This window comes from Delphinapterus leucas, chromosome X (genome assembly GCF_059928025.1).
Source record: "Delphinapterus leucas isolate spDelLeu-1000000601 "Yukka" chromosome X, BTC_Dleu_Yukka2, whole genome shotgun sequence".
In the NCBI taxonomy this organism is placed as follows: Eukaryota; Metazoa; Chordata; class Mammalia; order Artiodactyla; family Monodontidae; genus Delphinapterus; species Delphinapterus leucas.
In genome coordinates this window covers 126,712,559-126,734,986 of record NC_143150.1, presented here as the reverse complement: position 1 = coordinate 126,734,986, position 22,428 = coordinate 126,712,559, and the positions used below count along the sequence as shown (strand labels likewise).

The following is a 22,428-nucleotide window of genomic DNA, read 5'->3' as shown; positions in this document are numbered from 1 at the left end:
TATCCAAGGGGGGTTGGTTCCAGGACCCTGGAGCAAAATCCACAAATGCTCAAGTTCCTTATATAAAATGGCCCGTTGTTTGCATATAACTTACTGCACAACCTCCGTATACTTTCAGTCATCTCTAGATTACATATGATACCGAATACAACGCAAATGCTATGTAAATAGTGGCAAATACAATGTAAATGCTACATAAATAGTTGCCTGCGAGGCAAATTCAAGTTTTGCTTTTTGGAACCTTCCGGAATTTTCTTTCTTCAGAATATTTTCAATCTGCAGTTGGCTGAACCCACAGATGATGGACGAGCGGATGCCGACAGTATTTCATCACCTCTTGTACCTGCTGCATGTTTTAAATCTTTCTAGGCCTCATTTTCCTCGTTTGTAAAGGAGGAATAGTGATATTTAACTCATAAAGCTGCAAGGAGGAAGAAAACAGTGACGGCCCATATAACAGAAACTGGATTATGCAAAAAGTTAAATATCACCGTGAAATCAACTTGGGTAATAGTTTGCATAAAATACTTACAATTTTTCAGAAGGTAGCTTTGTAAGTGATCTCTTTATCTCTTCTATTGTCACAAGAATAAAGTCAGTTAACCTTCTTTAACGCAGACTTTAGCCTTGACAATAGACTGCGGTATGATGTGGAAATCGTTACATTTGACCTTAGGATGCCGCATTCATTACTCTGACCAATAACAACAAAAGAGTTTTAGGATCAGGAAGAAAGTTCTGCAGTTGTTATATCTGTTAGGATATTTCTGTCGGTTGTCCTGTGAAGTTCAGTAAACCACAAGCCCCCTGAGGACGGTGCCCGTGTTCAATTCATCTTGCACTACAAGGTCTGCTGAGAACTATGGCCTCAGCAGGCACATGACTTAATTATGCGCCAAAAGAAATCAGTTAAAAGAGTGAAATTTGGGCTTCCCTGGTGGCGCAGTGGCTGAGAGTCCGCCTGCCGATGCAGGGGACACGGGTTCGTGCCCCGGTCCGGGAGGATCCCACATGCCGCGGAGCGGCTGGGCCCGTGAGCCATGGCCGCTGAGCCTGCGCGTCCGGAGCCTGTGCTCCGCAACGGGAGAGGCCACAACAGTGAGAGGCCCGTGTACCGCAAAAAAAAAAAAAAAAAAGAGTAAAATTTAAGCAGAAAACTGTGGTGAGCTCAAAAATTGATTTTTTTCCTGAATTTTCTTATTTACGATCCTAGTCAATATGGGTTTCACTTTCCTTCAAATTAACAGATCTCAATAATTCTATGACAGAAGCAAGGAGGGTCATTTGGGGGCGGGGGGTGCAGGAAGTGGGCCAGACCTCCCCCAAGTCTCCATGGTCTTCAGCTTCTGACTTGTGCTCATATCGGAAAATAAACTCAAAAACTGTGACATAAGACGGCTGGCATATTTCAAACTGTTTTCCTCCTTTTGCATATCCAGCTCATCACCCAGGAAGTGCTTCCAGTGTATTTCTAATGGCCGCATCCTGTAGGAGCCATCTAATACCAACTGCTCCTTTGCGGATTGGAACATTGGGGACTCTTACGTCCAGATTTAAGGACACTTGCAGAAGAGCTATTCTTTCTGTAAATCACTTGTCATGAAAATAACAATGGATGCGCTCATTAGTCAAATTAAAGATCATCCTTATCAAATGCAGATAAAGTATAAAGAAGCGTTGTTGACAGTTTCTTTTTAAAAATGTGAACTTAATGAATAACTTTGAATTCAGCAGCCAGGGGCAATGAAAAACTCCCAGGACTTTAAATTCACAGCCTTGGCAGACTTCTCGATGGCCTATGTTCAAGATATCCATAGCTTCCCTGACTTAAAAATCTCAAAACCACACAAGGTAGCATTATTATAGTCTAAACACACTTTAGAAAAGATATACTATTTGCTGATTTTTCCTTATTTGCTAACAAGGCAGTGAAGTCTCTCAATAGCTCGGCCTTCAAACAGGTGGCATTATTTGATGCTTTAACGTGTACACTGGCTTAAGGAATGTAACATGCTTCACAACTAAGCACTGATCAATCCTAGTACCTTTCTAAGCCATGACCCTGGAGTCTGCCAACTTCGGCCGAGGCCAAGTCTAGCCGTCTGCTTGTTTTCTGTGGCCTACAAGCTACAAGTGGTCTTTACGTTCTTAGGTGGTTAAAAAAAAGAAATCAAAAGAATACTATTTTGTGACCCAGGAAAATGATATGAAATTCCAATTTCAGAGTCGACAGAAAGCTTTTTTGGAGCATTATCACCTCCAATTGCTTACCGATTGTTTACGGCTGAGCTGAGTAGTTCTGACAGAGACTGCATGGCCCTCAAAGCCCACAATATTTACTATCTGGCCTTTACAAATAAGTTTGCTGAACCCTGGCCTAGATTTATGTGGTACGAGAATGGTGCAAACAGCTCAAAACTTTGCCCCCCTAGGAGTTCGCGTCTGTCCATAGATCCTGGAAGTCTCATGACCTAGCTCTGAGCACTACCGCCCTTGTTACCCTTAAACACACACACACACACACACACACACACACACACACACACACACACACACTTTTTCTTAATTTGGGGGGAATAAGGAAGAAAGTAACCAATAGCAGGGTGGTCAACCTCCAGTCTCTATGGCTGTGGGAATATTCTGCTTATACCCTTTAGAGAGACAGAATAGGAGTATTTTAAAATCCGGGAGAAAATCTACCAAACACTTAGCAAGTGGTTCCTGACCTTTTAACCACTACTACCCCCCTTCCCTTGTTTAAGGGGGGGAGGGGTAGTGGTAATCTTTGTTAAAAACAGCTTCACTGAAATATAATTCACATATCACAAACTCAACCACTTAACGTGTACAATTCAGTGGGTTTTAGTGTCTTCACAGAGATATGCAACCATCACCACTAATTCCAGAACACCGGCATCACCCCAAAAAGAAACGCCCCACCCAGTAGCAGTCACGCCCCATTCTCCCCTCCTCCCAGCCGCTGACAACCACTAACCTACTTTCTGTTTCTATAAAATGTGCTTATTCTGCACATCTCATATAAATACATCATTCAATATGTGGCCCTTTATGGCTGGCTTCTCTCACTTAGCATAATACATTTAAAAACCTCTTCACTTTTAACTTCACAAATCCCCCGGTTTAGAAGTATCTGATGAAAATCATCACTTTTAAGTAATGACTATCCAACTTCCTTTGAGTTTTTTGAAATGAGGAAAGTAGCCCACAAACTTTTCTCACAGGCCAAAGGGACGCCCATGAGTCTCAGCAGCGCCACTCAGGGCATCAGTCGGCCCCCATACGCTCATCCTACCATTTACCCAATAAATATTTGTTGAGCATCTGGTATATGCCGAGTACTGCGCTAGACGGGGAACAAAGACATGCCCCCGAGCTTCAGATCTATGTCTTCACAGCCTTACTTTTCATTAGATACTGGCTGGATCTGTCAACCCTTACATAGCGTATTGCCAACACACTGTGTGTATTTTCCAGAGTTTTCATCTTTTATATAAAAATGATGTAATTTCTTAAGGTGCTCAAAATAAAACTTGGCCTTCAACTTGCCAAAGAGCTGAAGAAAGCTCCCGATACCTCACACGCTCTTCTTTTCAGCCCCCTATTTTCTTCTCCTCCATCTTAGGACTCCTTTATTTGATTAATATTTTCACTCCTGTAATACCCATCAACACGATATTGCAAATGTCCGTGGAGGATCAGACAAGCAAAGGAATAAAATTCAAACCTTGCCCATTACTGATTTTTTTCTTAGTATCTAAATGCCGGCCATCATGTTATTGCTAGCTCACTAGTAAAGACTCAGAATTTCCATTCCAGAAGTAAGCTAGGCCAAGTCCCTATAATCCAGACAGCGAGAAGTGAAAATACTGGTCTTAAGGTCACTGGGTACTGGAAGCCAAATGGTACCTCTTTCCTCCAATCAGGTGAGTCTTTCCCACGGACAGATCATTTAACTGTCGGACATTTGTACTTATGAACATTGCTTGATCCTAAAGGATACAGTCCAAATCAAACACATCTGGGCATATTTAACCCGGAAAAGTGCCCCCAGAAGGTCTTGTTAGCTTTGTCTTTGAAGTGCTGTCAGAGAACAGAGTAAACTGCATGTGCTCTGTGCTGTGTAGAAGGGCCAAATGTGTGTAAAAGCAATCAGGAGACACACACAGATTTCACCTATGGACAAACTGTACCTGCAAATGCTGTCCCAAATTGGAATGGACCTCGGCAGAACCCCCTGCCGTGTAAGCATTCCTGGGGCCCTTAGATGCTGGTGATATTATAGGAATTCAAACCGCATAAGGTTTGAAGCGGTGGACCAGACCTTTCACTCGCACGGATGTAGATTCTCCGGCGAGGCTGTGATCAGGAACCCATGCGGAGAGATTTTTAGCTTAAAGCAGCTATGATGGTTCAACCCCAAAGGTCGGGGTATGTTTTCGAAAGTGATAATGATGAGGTCTCAATGTCAACGGTAACATAATCTTTAAACGATTTATGCAGCAATTTAGCAAATGAAAAGGAGAGCGTTAGTTAACATTTATAGGTAAATGTTGGAGATTTTTAACCTGTCCAGATAGTATGATATTCTTTCTTAAACAAATATCATACGATATCACTTATATGTGGAATCTAAAAAAATGAACTTATTTACAAAACAGAAACAGACTCACAGACTAAGAAAACAGACTTACGGTTACTAAAGGGGAAAGGTGAGGGAGGGATAAATTAGGAGTTTGGGATGAACATACACACACACTCCTATATATAAAATAGAATATCAACAAGGACCTACTGTATAGCACAGGGAACTCTACTAAATGCTCTGAAATAACCTATATGGGAAAAGAATCTGAAAAAGAATAGGTATATGTATAACTAAATCACTTTGCTGTACACCTGAAATTAACACAACATTGCAAATCAACTATACTCCAACATAAAATAAAAAATTTAAAACAAAACAGAACAAAAAACAAACAAACAGAAAAGATATTTGGGCAAAGGCCAAAACTAGTCTTTGGGAATTAAAAAGAAAAATATATTCATATATATAAATATGAATGATAAATGCTTACTCTTTATACAGAGATTCTTAAAATGATCATTAGACAAGAGCTCCATGAGAAAACTTGAAACTTAAAAACATAAGGCAGTATGTATTTTTAACAAGAAAAGTAGGAACCATAGGGAAGAATCTACCTTGACATTAATTATGAAGAACACAAAAATTTAAAATCTGGTGGCACGCCATTGCCTTAGGCTGGAACTAATCCCAAATATTCTTCATTTCTTGATATGACATTTTCTACCCTTGGTTCAAAATTCAAAACCTCGAAACTCTTGTACACTAGTACAATAAAATGCTTTTAGAAGCCTTTGTTATCAGGGAAAAAAATGAATTGCTTCTGCTATATACAAGTTTAACACTGACAATTTTTTTCTTATATTAAATATTACTTTCTTATCCTGTTATAACTTGAGGGGCTCCAATGAGATTTAGTACCAGCTAGAGTATTTGAAAATCCCCACAGCTTCAGTGATGATGTTCCATTACATGGATGGGCCATTTTATCCCAAACAACCAGTAAGTTCCATTAAAAAAATTCATTTTCCATTCATTAATTCAGTAATCCATCCATTCAACAGGGAGATAATAATAAGCTTTGTGCTAGGCATTGGGGAAAATTCCATTGTACAGGTTCTAAGAGGTGTTTAGGGGCTTCCCTGGTGGCGCAGTAGTGAAGAATCCGCCTGCCAACGTAGGGGACACGGGTTCGAGCCCTGGTCCGGGAAGGTCCCACATGCCGCGGAGCAACTAAGCCCGTGCACCACAACTACTGAGCCTCAGCTCTAGAGCCCGCGAGCCACAACTACTGAGCCCGTGCACCACAACTACTGAAGCCCGCGCGCCTAGAGCCCGTGCTCCGCAACAAGAGAAGCCACCGCAATGAGAAGCCCACGCACCGCAACGAAGAGCAGCCCCCGCTCGCCGCAACTAGAGAAAGCCCGTGTGCAGCAACGAAGACCCAATGCGGCCAAAACTAAATGAAATAAAATAAATAAATTTTTTAAAAAAGAGGTGTTTAAAAGAAATGCCAAAAATTAAAGGCTTTGTTTTTTCTTTACCGACATTTTATGGATTTGAGTGAATGTTCAGCTGCTGTGATAACCTCAGCCAATCGATCACGATTTCTAAGAAGATACTGTACCCCTAAAAGGTCACCTTACACATGCCCTGTATATAAAGGAAGAAGGGAAGGCAAAAAAGAGCACAATTGGGGACCAAGGTCACATTATTAGGTTTTTCCCATGACACTGCACCTTTAAAATAGAGCTTGTCAAGCGATAATGGAAATTAGAGAGATGTTATTTTGGATCCAGCAACCCTTTGCTACATGACTCCAAAAATGAATGAACCTCTTGCTCTGCTCATAAGGATTGCATAGGAGACAGAAGCGTGCATAAAGTCACCATAACATAGATCTTAAATGAACTTAAATGAAGGATGCCTGAAGTTATAATGTTGTAACTTCACTGAGGCTTTCTGAAAGAATACTACATGAAGAAAACTGGTATCATTTCCTACAAGAAGGGCGATTTTAGCCTATATAGTAATCTGTATTCTCACTTTAGAAGTAAAAATTCCTCTATATAATCCTATAAACAAAGGAGGATCATTTTCTTGGCTCATATGGATATAATATTTCTTCCTCTAAAGTCTTCTCTCAACATAATCTACAAAGCCCTTTGGGCACTTTTTTTTTTTTGGCGATACGCGGGCCTCTCACTGTTGTGGCCTCTCCCATTGCGGAGCACAGGCTCCGGACGCACAGGCTCAGCGGCCATGGCTCACGGGTCGAGCCGCTCCGCGGCATGTGGGATCTTCCCGGATCTGGGCACGAACCCGCGTCCCCTGCATCGGCAGGCGGACTCTCAACCACTGCGCCACCAGGGAAGCCCTATAAAGATATTTTATCGGGACTTCCCTGGTGGCCCAGCGGATAGGACCCTGTGCTCCCAATGCAGGGGGCCCAGGTTTGATCCCTGGTCAGGGAACTAGATGCCGCATGCATGCCCCAACTAAGAGTTCGCATGCCACAACTAAGGAGCCTGCCTGCCACAACTAAGGAGTCCACCTGCCGCAACTAAGACTTGGCACAACCAAATAAATTTTTTTAAAAGATATTTTATTATCTATCCAATTTTATATCTGTTAAGATAATCATGATATCCAGTGTAAGTGATACAACATCAATACAAAGTAAAACAAAACCACACTTGCGTGAAGTCTTATTTTAATGTTGTGTGTTCAATTTGTATTTTAAAGTATTGAGTATAAGCTATTTAAGAAACAAGGGCTGTTATCTTTCTCCAGTAACCACTAAGCTTCAGCCATAATGTGGAAAAACACATTTGAAGAGATTAGTAGTTATCGCCAGTGCCCAGATGGGCACCCAAACCTGGGATACAGGCCCATTTGGGTGTGACAATTTTACCTGGGAGATACGAACACACCTACATTGGATTATGAAGCATTTCTTCACCTTTTAAAAACCAATACAAATGAGATACCACTATACACCTACTAGAATGGCTAAAATAAAAATAGGGTCAACAACTAAAGCTGGAGAGGATGCAGAAAACCTGGATCACTGACACTGTGCTGGTAGGTATGTACAAAACGAAATATGTATTTACCACGTGACCCTGCAATTACGCTCTACGGTCACTTATTCCAAAGAAATGGAAATTTATGGTAACACAAAATTCTGTACACAAATGCTCATAGCAGTTTTATCTGGAATAGCCCCAAACTAGAAAGAACCCAAATATCCTTCAACAGGGTGAATGGTTCAACTGTGGTACATCCATACCGTGGAATACTACTCAGTAATGAAAAGGATCAAACTACTGATAGATACAACAACCTGGATGAACCTCCAGAGAAATATGCTGAGTGGGGAAAAAAAAGCCAATCTTATATATGATTACATTTATATAATATTCTTGAAGGGTCAAAATTATAGAGATGGAGATCAGATTATTGGTTGCCAGGGGTTAAAGATGAGGGATGGGGTGGGTGAAGAGTGCACAGCACCGCCTTGTACATTGTTTTGCAATTTCCTATGGCTCTAGAGTTATTTTAAAATAGAAAAAAAAAATTTAAACCATATTCTTATATCAGCAGAGCCCTGGGAAACAAAAGTATCCAGATAGCCATGTTCACAGTTGTAGGGTTGGTCAGTTTTACGGTCTCAGCTCTCAGTCGTGGCCATTCTAGGCACCATGCCCTGTAAACTACATTCTTTTCCATTTCTACCTTGTGAAGTATTTACTGTTCTGCTTAGTATTTCATTTTTGCTTTAAGGGCATAAATACATAAACATGAGTATAAATGTAATTTCGTTTCTGAGATAGTTTTAAATATAAGGTATGTAATATATACAAGATTGTAACCATTCTAAAGGATAAAATAGATGAAGAGGAAAAGCATTCTTGAATGATGCTATGTGACAAAGACTTTCCTTGACCAAACTTTCGTCAGGCTCCTCTGAGCTCTCCTCTTGACTAGGCCTCAACCTTGACCTCTGTCCTGGCTGTGTCTGCACAGCCCAATGTTAGCAAGAATCCTGTGCTAAGTCAGTGTAGAGGTAATCCTCCACCCTTGATACCTGATCACTGCGGCCTGTCTTCAGTAAGAATCCTGTTAGGTTGGTTTAGCAAGAATCCCCCTACCCTTGATGTCTCCTCTTAGTTATTTTCCATCCACTGATCCCCTCTCTCTGCTCCTTGGCTATAACTTCCCAGCTGTCTCTGTTGTATTCAGAGTTGAGTCCAACCTCCCTCCCCTACGGCCACTGCAACAGTCCTGAATAAAGTCTTCCTTACTGTTTTAACAAGTGTCAGAATAATTTTCTTGGGCTTCCCTGGTGACGCAGTGGTTAAGAATCCGCCTGCCAATGCAGGGGACACGGGTTCGAGCCCTGGTCCAGGAAGACCCCACGTGTGGTGGAGCAACTAAGCCCGTGTGCCACAACTACGGGCCTGCACTCTAGAGCCCACAAGCCACAACTACTGAGCCCACGTGCCACAACTGCTGAAACCCACGTGCCTAGAGCCCGTGCTCCGCAACAAGAGAAGCCACCGCAATGAGAAGCCCGCACGCCGCAACCAAGAGTAGCCCCCGCTCGCCGCAGCTAGAGAAAGCCCGCACACAGCAACGAAGACCCAACGTGGCCCAAAATAAAAGAAATTTAAGAAATTTAAAAAAAAAAAACAATGAAAGAGAGTACGTAAAAATATTTTAAAGAAAAAAGAATAATTTTAACATATGAAAACTAATGATGATTGATCATGCTCATCAATGAGATTCGGTACTATTTTAGCATATTAGGAGAATTTGTCCTACAAAGGTATATTTTTCAGCAACAAATTAGTTTCCTCACCCATTACAGGGATATTTTTATATATACATGCACACACACAGATATTTGCCTGAAGAGATAGATGCCTTTAGAGTATTACATCCATATAAGACGTTACTCCACTGTGTGTACATGTGTCCACACATGCATGCCTCTGGGTGGGTAGGTATGTATTCATTCCAAGGCTAACAGGTGGAAATATCCATAAAACCAAGACTTCTCTGAAGCCTTTAGTTTGTTTCCACCAAAAGAGAAGGTAACCTAACATTTCTTAAATGCCTGACATGTAACCAATACTCTAAGTGCTTTACACTTCATTTTTTATATATCATTCTTCATTTAGTTATTACATAAACCCTACAAGTTGGTAATAGCATTTCCATTTTATAGGTAAGGAAACTTGGGAGGCTTAAGGAATCAACCCAAGGTCACAGCGCTAGGAAGTGGCACATTAGGGGCCTCACTGGAGGATCTCTGATACTGTGCTTCCAAATCTACTGCCTGGAGTGATTCTCTCAACAACTGTATCACTGTCAAAATGTCAAACACCACTGCACTAGACCTGGCATTTTCTTTTTTTCTTTTGTTTTAAAGAAAGATCCCTTTCTTCCAAGGAAATCTTAACGAGAAGCCCAACATTTTGGAAGAGCAGAAAAGCAGAACACATCCAAGCTCTTCTTGCTGGAAAGGCAGGGAACCAGAGGATGGTCCTTACTCTTGCACGTCTTCCCTCTTCCTGAGTCTGGGCAACATCGTTCTCCTCCTGCCCTGGGCAGCTCTGCAGAAGTCTTAGGGCTCTGAGAAGCAAAGGTCAAGATACTTCACTGGACTACCACTGGCAGGGAATTCTCCAGGGGTGCCTTGCATTTTGCACACCTTAGGAGCAGAGGCACTGACGGCCCTTGTTCCTCATGATCTTTTCAAAGCCTTTTATCTAGCAAACAACCTTGGGAGGTAGAGATAATGTCTCCCTCCAGAGCAATGGGCAGGTGTGTGCTTACTAGCAATAAGAGATTCAGAGTCTCTCAGCTCAGGATCCACACCCGGGAGGCAATTCTCCCGCCTGCCCGCACAACATCTACCTGGGGTCCTCTGTGTTGTCCTGAGGGAAACTGGGAGGCAAGGAGAACGAATGTGAACATGAAGCTCATGCCACTTGCAGTGCCATGAGTAATACAGTCCTCTGTCTCTGACCCAGGAGTCTCAGGTCTTCTGCCAGCATCCAAGAAACGGTGGCAGGCTAAGGTGCTGGTGTGCAAGTGGGATGAAGTCTCAGACACTTCACAGTTCTTGACAACCACCATTTTATAACTTAGTCAACACACACTTATATAGTACTTACTCTGTACCAGGTGCTATTCTAAGTGGTAGACGAACAGTAACTCACTTAATCTTTGTAACAACCTTAGAGTATAGGTACTATGATTATTATTTGCATCTTATTTCCATTTTACAGGGGAGGTAACTGTAATCACACACGATTGAGTAGTTGGATCATTTCCATAAAACGATAAGGATTTGCTGTGCATATTTATAAGCACTAAATGATCTTCCTTTTTTTTTTTTTATTTTAGCACTACCCGGGCCTCCCACTGTTGTGGCCTGTCCCGTTGCGGAGCACAGGCTCCGGACGCGCAGGCTCAGCGGCCACGGCTCACGGGCCCAGCCGCTCCGCGGCATGTGGGATCCTCCCGGACCGGGGCACGAACCCGCGTCCCCTGCGTCGGCAGGCGGACTCTCAACCACTGCGCCACCAGGGAAGCCCTGATCTTCCTTATTAAATGAAAAAACGTACATTGAAACCTCAGACCAATGCAACTGTCCTCCTCTTGTTGGTCTTGAACATAAAGCTCCAGTCTTCGATAAGGGTGACGGAGGACCCCTACACTGTGCGAAAGTATGAAATCATTTTGTCAGTGATGCATCTTGACATTTGGCAATCTGGGAGGAAAAGCGGAAACTATTTCCTTAAAGACTTTCCAGGACCTTGAGTATTTCAAGTGGAAGCTCTTACTTCCTTGGAAAATGGTCACAATTCCAACAAACTGAATACTAACAACATAAGCATCCTCCCCAAATTAGACCCCCGATAGCGAGCTTTCAACACTTTGGAGGTTATCTTTACTTTATAAAGCTCGGCCTCTTGACATGCTCTGGCTAGCGAGTAGAAGAGAAAGTGATCAACAGGCTTAGAAATCCAGACTCTCACATGAATGTATGCTGTGAACCAGCCCCACTTCCATTCATATAAACTCTTTAGAATTAGCTACATTACTACAGGAGCCCCTTTTGGATTATTTCGAACATACTTGGGGAAAGGCAACAAGCTGTATCTCTTTGGTGAATGATTAGAAAGGTAGGTAGACTGAAAAATGAACGTCAAGAACAATCTGAAATGGAAGATGTAAACAGACGTTGCACAAGAAATGCAAATGGCCCTTAATATACTCAAAGTTGCTCAACATCACTCACAAGAGAAATGTACACAGCGGTATCTCTTTTCATGGATCAAGTAGACAAAGATGTACACGGTGGACAATGCCCTGTCTTGGGGAGGCTCTGAGGAAGCACTCCCACACCCTGGGTAGGCAAATTTAGTTATTCGTCAAAATTAGAAACTGCAATACACCCTTTGACCCAGCAATCTCACTCCTGGGGATTTACAATTCAGACACACATCCTCCACACAAACTGGCGAATGCACAAGCCTTTTCTATGTACATTGTTTAATGGCAAAAGACTGGACACAACCAATGCGACCAGTACGAAAAGGATCAAGTGAATTATGGTATATTGTCACTACGGAAGGCTATGCAGTTGTTGGGAAAAAAAGAAAAAAGAAAGGACGGAGGGAAGCTCTTTGTGCACTGTTATGAAAAGACCTCCAGGAAAAATTGTAATGTGAAAAAAAAAAGAAAAGGTTGCAAATAGGGTATACGGAACGCCACTATTTATGTAAAATGAGAGAAATATATTTGTATCTGCCTATGACAATCAGAAAAAATTGCTGGGCGTCTGCCATCAACACCTAGAAATAAATAACATCATAGGAGCCACAGAGTATATTTCACCACTTCCGGTAGCTTAGAAGTGACAGTGTTTGTATACCAATTAGGGATCCCAGAAATCTTCTGAAGAAGTTTTTCTTCAAGATGCTAGTATTCAAATTAGCATAAGGATCAGACATGGAAAACAATCCTCTGAGTTGACTGTTTCAATCAACTTTTGAAGCCCCCTGGGATCACAGTTAGGGCTTGTGTCTATCCCAATTACTTTCATACTGTTTCTTTAAATGATCCACAGCTAATCAGCAATTTACCTGGTTAAAATTCAGTTTGGGAGTGCTTTGAAGGGGACGCTCCCTTCTTAGGTTTTCTGCCTGCAGACACAGGATTTGCAAAGGAGCTAACAACAAAGGGATTTAATCAGAAAACAAGAGCAAACGGTTGATTTTTGAAGAGGAACCACGAATACATATTCTTGTGGGCTCTTGCCTGATTACATTTGTTAATAAGGAATGCCAAAACGTGTGCACCAAAAACCCTTCAAGGTCTTTTGGTAGCAAATTATACTTGTAAATTTGATATCAGATGATCACTGGAAGAACTCACACTCTTTGAAGATTTGAATTCATAAACGTATGAAAGAAATAAACGTTTTTTTCCTCTAGTGATAGAAAGTATTAAACGGCAGGGAAAAAAATGTGCTTGAAATCAACTGAGGAAATAATGCATTTTGAAAATTATTCAATAAAAATGTTAAATAGGAAAAATATGTTGGGCCAGTTTTGACTGGATGAATAAACCAGAAATATGCAATGGACAAACTTAAGGATGATGGGCTGAGAAGTATCCCATCAACCTCCCCGTCTTATTTAATTTTTTCGTTATTCAACTATGCCACAGTCATCTGTTCCATCCCCATAAGACAAAGAAAGGAACACTACTTCAGATCAGCAGAAAACTGGCCAGCCTCTTGGAGCCTTTAAGAGGGCAGTGGCTCCGGATCAAGGAGAAACGAATGTCTTTGAAGACTGCATCTTAGATTGTTCTGTTAATACATAAAATCCTCTCTCTTTAGCATGCAGAAGACTCATTTCAAAAGGAAAAGGCAAGTCCATGAGGATTACTTTGGCTTCCTGGAGGTCAGAACTAAATACACAAAATGAATAAAATGACACTGAAATAAACAAGAATGTGAAATTGCTCATCCACAGGAATGATGTAACGAATCCCGACATAATTTCCAGGCAGAGAAGCAAAACTAGGTCAAAGCACGTTGGCCTAACATAATAAGCATTTTTGCTCCCAGAATTTTACCATGTAGGTTGTGTCTGCAGGCATTAATGTCTTCTGTTATCAATGTTCGGGGCTGTCACAAACTATTCATATCTTATCACTCTTTGTTAGCTAAACCAAAACAATGTAGTTTACATGTGGACTATTCAATTCTGACAGCTGAAATGTTAGAGAGGGGAAATGTTAAAAATATTCAGAAAGTGTCTCCTCCAGGCTAAGAAGCATTAAACAATAAATATTCATTATTTAATAGTCTCCTATCGTGTTTTTCTCTACACAGAAAGCCATACCTCTCTCAATCAATTATTACGACTTCGTTTCCTTCTTTCACTCACAGTCATATAAAAAGGGCAGCCGCGTCAATATCTCCTTAGAAATCCACTTTGAACACTGACCAAGGAAAAAAACCGCGGCACTCACTGGAGAGCCAATTTTTCTATTCTGCTTTCCCCATAGGTTGACTGAAAGAACTCACACTTTCTTCTCCCTTCTATTTGTTCCAGTTCACTTTTCTGCACTATCTCCACCAAGCCCAGCTGACTAATTCGTAGAAAAAAAGGCCTCATCTCACTCCTTAAACTTTCTTCTGTGTAAACATAATCCTCCTAGTTTTTACTCGACAAAGTAGCACAAAAGCAAGTATAAGACTAGTTGGTTTTTTTCCTAAGAGCGATACAGTCTTTCCTGATTCTTGATTCACTCTAAACCATCAAGCTATTTGAAAATTGTGCTGGGATTTATTAGCACATTAAATTAGTATGTTACCCCCAAACATCCAAATTACACCTTACTAGAAGGCACGCAGTACAGTCAAAAGAGAATAAGATAAGGAAACTAGAAGACGACCCAGGTTCTAAATGTAAACTTTGCTCCCTGATGGAAGGTAAAGCATTCCCCTGTACGAACATTTTCAAGCCATGAACGCTCAACTTTTAACCAGAACTTTCTGTCTGACTTCCTAATGCATCTCCTATAGGAGACTTGATTCTGTGTAGATTTCTAATATTTGGTGATGCCTTCCATTTACATTTCGCTTTATCTGGCCACCCATGTAGTTACTGGTAACTCAGCAGGGCACTCAACGAATTCCAGTTGTCCACAAACAGCTCCTTTGCTCTTCATTGCTTAGGGAAGTTCACTTCAAAATACATGCAACTGAAGCCACACTTCACAAGTGGACATATAACAAGTAAGACAGTCTACCTCGTGGACCCTTTGAAAATGTATTAGTCCTGGTGTCTCCATAAACCACTCAGTGTCTCAGATATTTCTACTTCATCAATTTACCCGTAACTCTCAGATGGTCTGTCACACCCAGAAGCAGTGAAAATGCTTTGTCCAGCACATGACTTGATTTTCACTGCAGAAAATGTGGCCGCCATCTGCATGGGGCAGAGCGTAAGACTTCAGTGTCCTTCCAGAAACAGACGCTCAGTTGCTGAGTGACCTTGGGCACGCCACTCATCTGGCAAAATAAACCCACTGCACACGGACCAAAGGCTAAAACATCAGGTTGGGCTCAGTGAGAAGAAGCAGCAGATTCATCTCTGTTTTTAGGCTTTGAGCTGTTGGACAGCATGTCCCATTTCTTAACCATTTCTGTAGTCCCATCAAGGAGTGTATAAGACAAGCTGCCTACCGAGCTCTGGGTTGTGGCCTCACCCAGAACACTACCGAGAGGACTAGATGGCTAAGCAACCACAATCTAATTTTTCTCTAATGTCAATCCATTCAGGCCTTTGCTCTTTCCCCAACCTTTCTAATGCCCTTTCTTCCTCACACCCCTCTGATCTTAAAGGGCATTTTCCATTCTCTTTCCTGCCAAAATTCATCCAGCATGCACCTGAAAAATATTTGATTCTTCTTTCATTTTATTTTTTATTTGTTTTTCATTGCAGGACAGTTGATTTACAATGTTGTGCTAGTTTCAGCTGTACAGCAAAGTGACTGTTATACATATACATGTATCTCTATTGTTTCCAGATTCTTTTCCCTTATAGGTTATTACAAAATATTGAGTATAGTTCCCTGTGCTATACAGCAGGTCCTTGTTGGTTATCTATTTTATATATACTAGGATGTATACGTTAATCCCAAACTCCTAATTTATTCCTCTCCCCCGCTTCCCCTTTGATAACTATAAGTTTGTTTTCTATGTGTGTGGCTCTGTTTTGTATATAATTTCATCTGTATCACTTTTTTTAGATTCCCCATATAAGTGGTATATGATATTTGTCTTTGTCTGACTTACTTCACTTAGTATGATAATCTCTAGGTCCATCAATGTTGCTGCAAATGGCAAAAAATATTTATTGATTCTTATTGGGTGTCAAGGCACTGTGCTTGGACTTGAGGTTTTCAAGGTAATTAAGACGTAACTCTTGCTCTTGAGTAACTCAGTCCCGAGACAGGCAGACAAACGAGTAACTGGAAATATATACACCGTTTAGGATACTTCTGTGGATAAGAGGAAGTTCCAGCTATATCCTTTCCATTTATTGTGATCCAAACAGACAGTGCTCAGCGTACAAAGACTGCACTTACAAACAACCCAAACCCACAAACGCCACCAACTCCCCTCACTCGGTCCCCTGTGGTTCCCTGGCTGTCATTCACAAAGACCCCAGGGAGTCCAGAAGTTCCGTCAGGATGCTGAGAAAAGAACAAGTGAAGAGGTTCAACCCACTGGCAGACACACCAGCAAGTCCCGTCTGCCAAAGGCACAACCCTGCCCGCAAATATTGTCCCTGAAAGAGCATTCGTGATTTCTGCAGCTCCAGGCTCTAGTGGCTGCTATTTCCCCAATTAAAGGTTCATCCTGAGGGTTTAAGGGCTGAGTCAAGAGTTTTAGCGCATTCATATTGTTCCTCTCCCAACATCGGGTTGAGACTATTGTCTAGAAGAAACAGGAGTGTGGTTTGGAGGTGGGAGAGGGGAGGGTGGGAAGATGGGAAATTATGGGAACTCAATTCACTGTGTATTAGGATAGGCCTGGGAGACACATCCCAGTGGGACCCAGAAGATACTAGAAGGGTGGAGAAAGGTGAAAACTAGCGCAAACCTTTCCTATTTCAGATTTGCAAGACTGGCCTGTTACCAAGAGTTTGGCAACCCCTTCTCCTTCTATGTTCCGTCCTGTATAACATGGAAGCATGTCTTCAAATGCAGAACTTAATCAGATTGGTTATTTTTTAAAATAGTGTTTTAGTCTCAATCATTGCACCATTTCTCACTGGAAAATGTTCCGGGTTTCGAACAACAAACTCTTAGAGCACAAGCATTCCTAGATTGGGGACTGCCTATGAGTTATTTTTTTCTATTGAGAAAAATTAATTGACTATTTACTAATTATGGTAAACTTATTTAAACTAGGAATTCATAAATTCCTACAAATGGATATGTGGGTAAAAATTAACTAAATTTCACAATTACAAATCATTTCTCAAGTCTCAGTTCAGGAAAGTTTTGGCTACCATCAATTTATTAAGCGGATTCTTACCCATATAAATATAGCTGCAGGGACTGTAGCAAAACCATGTTTGCAGCCCCAAAGTGGCCTGACGTCTAATAATCACTTAGAGTAGTTTTACTGAATTAACTAAGGAATATACTCATTCTGTAAGTTAGTCAGTAAATGTCCCTGAATGATATAAGAAATGAAGGCGAGCCTTTGTATTATTTCTCCTTTTTGACTATTGCAACATAAATATTTGACTGTATATAAAAATCTACTACTGATGATCAGCACCTCTTCCTTTTTTTTTTTTGGTTGCCGTTTTTACTTAGAATTCTCTTTTATAGCACAAGGCACGTAAGTTCTTAGAGTTTTGTTTTGTTTTGTTTTGCTTTAAAGGAAAGTCCCTTCTAAGCATTTTTTTTCAGTGCCTCAATTTTCTCACCTCCTTAACACCACGTGACCTTCTGTAGGCCATTAACTATTCTGCTCTGTGTCAATGTACTGTCTTCCTCTGGCGGGAAAAAAGATCTTGTGGATCTGGAAGGCTCCCTAATATTTTGTCCTTTCATTTAAAGGAATTTCTAGAGCCTGCCAGTTCATAAAGCTAGGCAAACAATCTTCTACAACAGAACCCCTGAGATGCGTTTCATGTGAAATAAAAGGAATTAATAATGAGGCAGAAAGCATCGTGTTGATAAACTGTCCCATATCTTAATGGAGATTAGACTCCTGTTTGACCTGGCTTTGGAGCCCTTTCTTTAATCTCAGTGTATTTGATATTCTCTTCCTTGAATGAACTCCGTTTCACTGTGGCTTTGGTCACAAGATTAAAGAATCGCTAGCTAATTGTTCCAAATAAGCAAAGCAATTCCGTCTGATTCTGATCCCGGCTCCCAGCAGAGGCGTCCACCGCCTGGCCTTCCATCATAGACACTTCAAGCCTGACCTCTGCAGGTGGATAATTGAAATGCACACTGCCCAATCAGATCTGGGTATTTCTTTTTAAAAATCCCACCAAGTTCTGAAAACACAAACATTCATATGTGCAACGGGGAAACTGATATAATATGCTGGACTTCCCTTTTGTTTTGTAAGTGGCTTTTTGAAAGTAGCAACCTCTTGATTGAAAAGCATTTAAATTACATCTGCAACATACGCCGGGCTGGTCGTGGTTAGCCATTAATTCTTTTTGCCTGTTGAGAAAAATCCAAACGATTTGGATGAACTGTGATCCTCAAATCATGCAGGCTTAAAAGTGCCCTGATCAGCCCCACCTTTTTCTAATCAAACAAATTACTCTTTGTTCAGTGACCAAATCCCCCTCTTTCACCAACGCACAGCCCAGGTTGCCATAGCTACCTTGGATGTCTATTTACTACACGGGATCAAAGCCAGGAGACATAAACATACACACGTAGCCTTAAAACTTGCTGGAATGTCTGAGGATAACATGCAACTACCAATTAAAGGATTTGCTCGCGGCCTACGCGGTCCCTAGCCAGGCAAACTACGAGTACACGTCATAAGGAATGGCAAAGAAAAGCCAACTTGAAAACACGATTTCAACACGACCAATAAAGATCTTTAATCTGACAGTAAGTCACGACTATAACATTCCCTGCCAAGGAGAGACAGTAGGGAAGAAATGAAAATTCTAATGTGCGCTGAAGATACTGGACCTCCAAAGCACGTGCTTTATGATGACGTAGAGGGGTGGGATAGGGAGGGTGGGAGGGAGGCTCAAGAGGGAGGGGACATGGGGACATCCGTATGCATATGGCTGATTCGCTTTGTTGCACAGCAGAAACACTATTTTGTAAAGCAATTATACTCCAATAAAGATATAAAAAATAAAACCAAACCAAACCAGAAAAACTTAAATAAAACCCTACAATGTCCGGTGAAATGTCCGGTTAGTTTCAGTATCTTTCTAGTTGGTGTCATAAAAGCTGCCTCATCTCAGTGTTGGGACAAATGAGAACAGAAATGCCTTTTACACTTTTACACGCTTGACTTTCAAATGAAGGAAAACATAAAACATACTTGGAACACCATATGCTGGTTACAGAATAAGAAAGGGGAAGCTGTAAGAGAGTCCCCTTTTAATCCCTAGATTCACTGTTGATTCTGAGCCTGTGACAAGTAGCCTGTCTTTCTGGGTGGGTAGTATTCATCTCAGACTTGTACCTAATTTGCTGTGTATCCTATACTTCAACTTTCTCCGCCTTCACCTCACCAGTTGTTCAATGAGGATCAAAATGCCACCTCATTCTCTCCTGGGGATGTGGCAGAGAATAAATAGATCATGTTCCTAAAGGACTTTCTAATCCTCAAAGGAAAGATTAATACAAAGACATTCATTATTAAACCAGATGTCCTTGGGCATTTTAATTCCAATCTGAAGAATGCAAAACGGGCTAAATCAAACTGAGTCACAGCTTCCTCGTAAGAGCAACATCCTAGCCTTGTGAATTTAGCGGCTGCTTTAAAGCGCTGGCTCACCGCCTTCTCCTTTCCCTTCACGCTATAAGGCGACCGCAAGGATGTTTCAGTCCATCAGAAATAGAGTGAGTACCCTCTTCCCTTGGAGTGTTTTTTAAAATCATCAGGATATTAAAAGCACAAACTATATCTGGTAGGCAATTTTGTCTGAAGAACGTGATTCCCCCCCCCCCCCGGCGTGAGAAAGAATTATTTGTTCTTATTTGTAGGGACAATGGGTGGCGTGCTATTTCAGGATATTTGCAGTTGTGGGAATGCCACAGGCAAACCTGTTGTTTTTGGCTGGGCTGCTAGAACAGGTGGCCATGCCTTTCCTTTTGCCTGGGAACACAGCAAATTCCTTCTCAAGGAAGTTTCAGAAGTTTCCCTTTTATGATCAGAGGGCAGAGAAAGGTTGGCACACGCTTTAAAATTACTTCCTGATAAAGGCAAATAGGGTTCACCCTTTTCTTTTGGCCTAACTCAGCGTGACCTTAGGAACACTCAAAGAATACTATCCCTCTGCACCATTCTTTTGCCGCCAACCTAGCAGAAGGCAAATCCCCTCTGAACCTCATCGCCAGTCAGGCAGCTTTCTAATTCTGCAGGCCACTTCTGGCTACCCGCTGTGGCTAGTCAGGGGCGGGGGTCTCTCGGCTGCCACGCCATTGTTCAGCATTTGTGCAGCCCTAGGGACGGATCACTCCTCAGCGAAGAGATTGGATTTCACTGCTGAGCTGATGACACATGGACCTGTTTGATAGTTAACCCTGCAAATCCAGCTGGGGCTGCCGGGCTGAGATGACAAATTGGCTGGTGGGTGCAATTCACCCCACCTGGATGCAAGTTTTCCCCCAAGAGAAACTCAAATCAACTTAGGTTTAATCCAAGTCAATAACTCCACCATCTCCTTCCCCTCCACATTCTTGTTCTGGCTGTTGCGGAACAACGTGTCAGATTCCTGAAACGCTGGACTGCCCAGATTCTTTGGATGGGCCATGACTCTTTCCCCCTCCTTTTTTGCCCGCCTCCCATCCCACCCCTAGCCCACCCTCTTTTCAAGGACTGCACAGGCCAAAAACTTATTGGACATACAGAGTTGTGGGATGAAAAGCTGCTGGGAGTTCCCTGGTAGCGCAGGGGTTAAGAATCCGCCTGCTAATCCAAGGAACACGGGTTCGAGCCCTGGTCCAGGAAGATCCCACAAGCCGCGGAGGAACTAAGCTCGTGCGCCACAACTACTGAGCCTGCGCTCTAGAGCCCGCGAGCCACAACTACTGAGCCCATGCGCCACAACTACTGAAGCCCGCGCACCTACAGCCCATGCTCCGCAACGAGAAGCCACCGCAGTGAGAAGCCCACGCACCGCAACGAAGAGTAGCCCCCGCTCGCTGCAACTAGAGAAAGCCCGCACACAGCAACGAAAACCCAACACAGCCAAAAATAAATAAGTAAATAAATTTATATTTAAAAAAAAAAAGAAAAGCTGCCCATTCATTAAATGACTAAGGAGTTATTCCATGTGTACCCTTAAAACTTCACTACCGGGCTGAATTCCAATTCACATGAATGCCAGAAGGAGCCAGGCATGAGAAAAATCATGCCAAGCTCGGGACAGCACGCCTCTGGCATCAGGCACAGGGAGTGCCTCCATTCCAGAGGAATCGTGTGGGAACAGAGATTCTGAAAAGTGAGCTCGGACACCACCGAGAGGACAGGTGGCTCCGCGCTGGATCAAATGACTTTCTTTGTTCCAGCCAAGGACCTTTGTCAAAAATGTTTTGCGTTCCTCTTTCTCCTTTTGCTAAATCCTTTCCATTTAGGCTTCTCGCTTCTTTTCCCCATCCCATCGGACTGCTCGTAAAAAGAATGGGGTCAGACCAATAAGTTTGCAGAACTTGAAACTGATCAGGGGCCCAGTCTCCAGCAAGGCAAGAGCAATTGACTGGAAACACACACACACACAGCACTTGCCGGAATACGCGTGCTTTTCTATGCTCACTGCCACTTGCCAAGCACACTTGCTTAGCGAGCAGGTGAGGGGGCCAGAGGCAGAGGGTCTTTTCAAAACCTGAGCGTACGGAGAGCTCTGCTTCACCTCCCCAGGCTGCAGGAAACGGACAGAAAGTTCTAACCCCCTCGCCCCAGCCCCTAAACGCAAAGTTTGCTTCCTATGCAAATCACTTTGCCCAAATCGCACAGGGCGGCCAGCACCCAACCCACTTAGAAGAAGGAAGTGCAGAGCTTGTCTGGTGGTAATATGGATGCTAACTTTTCCCACCCACATTTACTAAGAGCTGGCAAGGGCGGTATCGCTCCTCTTGGAATTCTCTGCCCTTGTCAGCCTACTAGCATGTTTTTCCAGCCTTTCAGCCCTTTATATGAGTACTGATCTTGATACTGAAATATTGACATAAGATTCTTCTAGAACTTTGGTTGAGTTATAAATCACACCCTTTTCTTGGCTTGGTACACTCACTTTTTTCTTTTCTTACTGGCAAAGCTATAAACCTCGGCCTGGGCTGATAAGGAATTTTATCACCATGCCCCGCAGCCACAGAAGAAGCTGCTGGTTTAGAAGCCTTTTCAAAGACTCATGGAAGTCATCCCCGAGCCGTTTCTCAGCTCACTACTTTCAGGGCTGTCTTCGCACGTCCAGAAGCAATAACAGTTTCAAAACTGCTAGAACATAAAAACAAATCTGCATTTTTCTGGAAGGACTGTCTGTGCTAATTTCGGGCTGGTT

General features: G+C 42.3%; 1 protein-coding gene across 6 annotated transcripts in view; it reads right to left on the bottom strand.

Annotated features, from left to right (window-relative positions):
* The window catches only part of MID1 (midline 1), a 643,355-nt gene that overhangs the window by 154,163 nt on the left and 466,764 nt on the right, over positions 1-22,428 (bottom strand). The gene's annotated exons all lie outside the window — the stretch shown is intronic.